This window comes from Apium graveolens, chromosome 10 (genome assembly GCF_009905375.1).
Source record: "Apium graveolens cultivar Ventura chromosome 10, ASM990537v1, whole genome shotgun sequence".
NCBI lineage: Eukaryota > Viridiplantae > Streptophyta > Magnoliopsida > Apiales > Apiaceae > Apium > Apium graveolens.
The window spans coordinates 19,960,465-19,966,669 of NC_133656.1; positions in this window are offsets into that span (position 1 = coordinate 19,960,465).

A 6,205-nucleotide genomic window follows, 5' to 3' on the forward strand; every position below is an offset into this window, starting at 1 on the left:
GTCATTCTGCTATTGCAGGATTCGATAATGATCATTCCGCAGGTTCACCTACGGAAACCTTGTTATCCTATGATAGGACCGAAATCCTATGATGTTATCCCATGCTAATGTATACGGAGCGTAGGCTTGCTTTGAGCACTCTAATTTCTTCAAAATAACAGCACTGGAGGCACGACCCAACTAATTAAGGACATGAGCGCATCGCCGGCAGAAGGGACTAAACAACCGGTGTACACCAAAAGGTGGACTGGTCGACCCAACCCAAAGTCCAACTACGAGTTTTTTTTGTTGGTAAATTATGTATATATCAACAAAGAACCAAAAACAAGCAGAGATCGACCCTATGCTCTATGAAAGGCCATAGAGAAGGACTATCTATAACCAATCTAGCAAAGATTGGAGATAGAAAGCAAGCAACAACAAAAATAGGTGAAAGGAAGCCTACTACAAACTATTACAAGGAATAAGATCTGGTCTACTATTTACAAGCTGAAAAAACCAAATAGAGCTCTGGAGTCTAGCAGAAACATCTTTGTTGATTCCCGTGAGCAGCTTCCTCAGACCGAGAACACCAAAATCATGAGCTCGAGCATTTCGCTCTCTCCAAACATGATAGCGAAAAACCTGGGCATAACAAAGAGCCAAAATGCTCTTAGGCTTATCAAGGAGCTCAGCCAAGTAAATGAGAAAGCTAATCCAAGAGTCACCAACAATGCCAATCCCCAAAAAATACACGAGGTTGCGCAAAATCCACTTACTATAGGAGCAATGGAGAAAAAGATGAGAATTTGTCTCTCGGGCACAAATGCACAAATAGCATTGTTGAGAATCCACAATACCAAATCTATGGAGCCAATCCAAAGTGTGGAGCCTCCCGTGGCAAGAGAGCCATTGATGGTGAGCATACCAGTTGATGCGGAGCCTATGCCAAACCACACGGTGCGAAGGAACCAAATCACGTTTGAATCTGATTGAGTTCCAAATGTGCCAAGTTTTAGTCTTGTGAGCATCACAACCATTCCACAACAATAAATCAGGTCCTAGAGCCAAGGATGGAGGATCAAACGTTGAGAGCTAATGCACTGGAAAGGGCGCCAAGTGATGGCTCCTGGGGTTGGCTCTCGGGAGACACCAACTACCATCATGAATAATGGTACTATGCTTATCACCATGGTGCAAACCACATTGGGATATAATAGGGGAGGTTAAGGTAGATGCTAAGCAAGCATTCTGCCACCAAGGATCAAACCAAAGAGATATGGACTCACCATTGCCAATTCTGAATGACACAAACTGCAAAGCTAAAGGATGAAGCTTGAGAATTTTCTGGTTTTCCAAAAGTGTTTTCCTTTGAGAACAGTCTTATTAACCCATGAAGCCCAAAGAGTACCTGAATTAGTTACGATTTTCAGCAAATGACCAATAAGCTGAGCCTTGTTCCACTCGAGCATATTTTTTAGACCAAGGCCCCCTTCCTCCCGAGGAAGACACACCGCCGGTAAGAAGGGACTGAATGGTTGCATGAATGGCTCCTAGCAACATGAAATGGTTGCACCAAAAAGCTTCTAGAGCATATACAACATACTTGATAAGCAAGGCTCTACCAGCCAAGGACGGAAGCAAATTAGTCCATGAATTGAGCCTATTCATGATTTTAGTGATGAGGGGCATACAATCATTAACACAAAGCTGCGTAGTGATCAAAGGAACACCAAGTAACCTACTGGCAAGGTACCCCGAGGGATCAACAAAGAATCAAACCAAACAGTGAAGGCAGGGTCACAATTGTATAAGAAGCTATTACTTTTATGGATGCTAGGGGAGAGATCACTCCAAGAGGAAAACTTGGCAATAGAGTCTATGATATGCATAACAAAGTCCCAGGAGCTATGGGAAAAAACAAAACATCATCGGCAAAAAATAGGTGGGTGAGGCCCATTTCTTTGCAACGCCAATGATACTTGAAACCTTGATGAACCTTGTTAAGGATACTAGACAGATTTGCATACACATAGAAAAAATATAAGGTGATATTGGGTCCCCTTGTCGAATGCCCTTAGACCCTGGAAAGTACCCATGAATCACACCATTAAGCTTGACTGAGAACCGAGTAGTGCAAAGACAAGCTTTGATCCATTTAATAACAATATCTGGAAAGCGGAGTTTAGTCAAAACAACCATAATGAAGTCCCTATTTAAGGAATCAAAAGCCTTGTGAAGGTCAATCTTAAGGGCACATTTAGAGGAGCCAGTGTCCCTGTCATAACCACGAAATAATTCTTGTGCAAGCAAAATGTTATCTAAAATAGACCTCCCCGGAATAAAAGCAGATTGAGCAATATCAATGATAGAAGGCATAATCAATTTAATTCTAGCTGCTATTATTTTGGATATGCATTTGTACATAATACTGCAAAGGGAAATAGGTCGAAAATCACTCATTATAGTGGGGGAGCCAACCTTAGGAATAAGAGAAATGAAGGTGGAGTTTGTACCTAAGGGAAGAAACCCACTTTCAAAGAAATGCTTTACAGAAGCACAAAAATCCAGCCCTGTGGTGCTCCAGGTAGCCAAGAAAAAATCTACATTAAAGCCATCAGGCCCGGGAGCCTTGTTTTTCTTCATTTTCTTTAAAGTGTCAAGAATGAGAGCATCAGTAACCGAAGCACCAAGCAAACTAGCTTGAGCCTCAGTAAGAACTTTGTAATCGACAGACTCCAGGTCAATAAAATTTTGCAACTCTTTTTGATGAGGGGCTTTATTGATGCCCCTTACATTCCAAGATGCAAAATTCATTATAAATGTCGTAGGCTAACTAGCTGAACAACCAATTTTGGACTCTTCTTGTATGCTGGGCTTTTCCTATTTACAACTTTGGTAAAACCATCTTCATCAATAAAATCAGACTTGGGAGCTTTAAGAGCAATGATAACAGGGTGGATGTGAGCTTTGGGTGCTGCAGCTACTGCAACCGTTGTGCGTGCTGGAGGCGCTGCAGGCGCTGTGGGCGCTATGGGTGCTGCAAGCAAAGTCTGTGTTGCCACTTGAGCAGCATCCTGACTACGGCCTCTCCTTTTTTTTTTGTCCCGGAGATTTAGCTATAATAGTGTCAACAATTGTGCCATCATTTGTGCTAGTGGGTTCCAACAAAGGGGTTGTGGGAAGCTCCACCACAGAAACCACCACTATTGGCTCCCCTAACTGAGCCATAGAATTCACCAAAACATTGGTGTCAATTTCTCTGTCAAATTCCTCTAAGTCATCAACATTTCCTGTGTTGTCCTCCTATTGTTGAACATCATCAAGGGTCTGATCACCATCCAAGACCAAATCACAACCCAAGAATTCACCAAAAACCACAGGATTAACATCTTCAACATTGTTATCATTTATTGCAATACCAGGATCATCCTATTGTGTTTGGGCCAACTCATTGGAAGGATGATTCTTCTTTGCCAATTTTGGAGCACCCTGAGTAGCTCCCCCAGGCCTTGGTCTAGGATTTGGTTTAACAACATTAGGGTTATGAGCATACCTCGAAAAGGAGTGCCCAAAAGCTTTGCAGTGGCTGCAGGAGTAAGGTAGATGTGGATAAATGATGCTAACCTTGACTAATTTCTCATCACCAAATTCATCTTGAACTAGAACCCAAACAAAGTCCAGCCGAGGGCTAGAGTAAGACAACATCACCTGAACAGATGCAAACTTAGTGGGTTCAAACCTTGCAGTTGTTTCATCAAATTTCAATGGCAAACCCACTGCCTTGGCAATGAGAGTGAGACCATCCCGAGACCAATAAGAATGTGGAACATCTTCAAGATTTAACCAACAAGGAACCGTTTCTATAACATTTTTCTTGAATTTGTTTGCTTCCATCCAAGGTAGCAAGTAGAGGGTTCTTCCTCCTATAACAACCGAATTTAGACTAAGAATTTCCTGCTTCTCTTTCTCAGAATTGAATTTAAAAGTAAAATAGCCCTTGGAGCTATAAAACACTCTGATCAAACCATGATTTTTCCAGTATTTGAAAGCTTGCTCACGGACAAAACGAAAATCAAAACTCCCTCAATGAAATGTCATATGATGCAAGTACACCAATTTTTTCGAGCATTGACAAGAAAATCCTTAGGTGGTCTAACTGTTGCCGAACCATCTTCATCAAAAGTAATTTTTGCAGCATCATTAGATGTAGGTTCCTTAGAAGGAATGCTCTTAGTTACAATGGAACTCCAAGTTTTCTTGTTTTGAGTATTAGCATCATTATTTGGTATAGGTTCTGTGTGTGCCCTATACTCAAACACAGTCTCATTTGGGACATAAACCGTAAGTAAACCATTTTGCACAGAGATGCTATCATGTAAATCCTTTAAAACAGAGGGCTAGTAGGAATGGTACCTGGATGTTTTGTTGCCACAGAAGCTGAAGATTTAGTAGAACCCTTTGGGGAATTATCTTTGCTAGGGCCAGAGTCACTTATGGTAGAGCCACCATCCAGAATTAATCTAGTTTCTTCATAGATTCTTTGGGCCGTAGTAGTGACCACTCACTATTTCGAGCAGCTTCTGCCAAGAACACCTAATGGTCAATTCCTGGATGGGCTAGTAAAGGAGGAGCCACGTAGTTGTGTCCAATGAAGTAGAGAATTCCTCCGAGTTCATCCTACCGGAGTTTTTAGAATTCCGGGACCCAATGAAGGACAATGAAGGTATGAGATAAGGGTGTTAAAATGAAGGTGATGAGGAGGGGAGTAAGAAATAACAGAGCGTGTAGAAAGTGAGAGAGTAATAGAGATGCAGAGAAGTAAATTAGAAGAACACAATTTGTGGGAGATGAAGTAAAATTACTATAAATGGCAATGAAAGAAGGGGGAAAATCAAATGCAGTAGGCGGGAGACTAAAATGGAAATAAAGTACAATAATATGCATGAACTGCTGGATATTAGATCTGGATATTAGTATGTAAGCTAGGCGGGAAATAAAGTATTTCTAGAGAGAAGGAGGAGCAACTCTCTCTAAAAAACAGCTGCGCTCAACTAACAACTAACTAACAACTAACTAACTATGAGCTTTTTAACAGTAACAACTTAAATATACGCTATTGGAGCTGGAATTACTGTGGCTGCTGGCATTAGACTTGCCCTCCAATGGATCCTCATTAAGGGATTTAGATTGTACTCATTCCAATTAGTAGACTCAAAGAGCCCGGTATTATTATTTATTGTCACTACCTCCCTGCTCTCAGAAGAGGATTGGAGATAGAAAGCCAAACAACTACAACAGATACAACAACTTGCAGCTTATAGACTAAAAATAGAATAAATATAAATAAGTAAATCAGGCCTATTACAAACTAAATTAAAGAACCAATTCGTGCTATGCAACCTAGCCACAAAGTCCCTAATAATGTACTACATTAGCTTGGATGGGCCAAGGAGTCCTGAGTTGTGAGCACGAGCATTACGCTCCCTCCAAAGGTGATAACAAAAAATCTGCACAAGACAGAGTGTGAGCACACCCTTTAGTTTGTCCTCAATAGTAATCAAATGGTGAAGTAAGGCGAGCCAAGTGTCACCAACAACTGAGAGATCAACTAGAGCCAGGAGTCTAACCAAAATCGATCGACTGTACGTGCAATGCACAAACAAATGAGAATCAGTCTCCCTACCTCCAATGCATAGAAAACACTGCTAAGAATTATAAATACCAAATATGTGCAATCTAGCCAAGGTATTAAGTCTTCCATGACAAATGAGCCACTCGTGATGAGCATACCTATTAATTCGAAGCTTATGTCAAACCGCATTGTGTCAATCGACCACTGCTCTCCTATTTCTGATTGAGTTCCAAATGTTCCAAGTTTTGACCTTGGTTACCATAATATTATCCCAAAGAATAATATCCATCCCACTGGAGTTGATAGCAGGGCAATCAAATGCTTGAATCCAGTGTTCAAGTAGAGGATCCAAGTGATGGTGTGTAGAGTTTGGAACCGGGAGATGCCAAGACCCTGAAATGTTGATTTTACTGACCATATCACAAGAATGCAAACCACACTGGGTTATGATTGGAGAAGATTTCAAGTTTTCCAAACAGACTCCTACCCACCAGGGATCAAACCATAAGGAGATAGTTTCACCAGTGCCAACAAAATAAGAAATAAATTGGAGAGCCACCCTTCGAAGCTTCAAGACCTTCCTCCAAATCC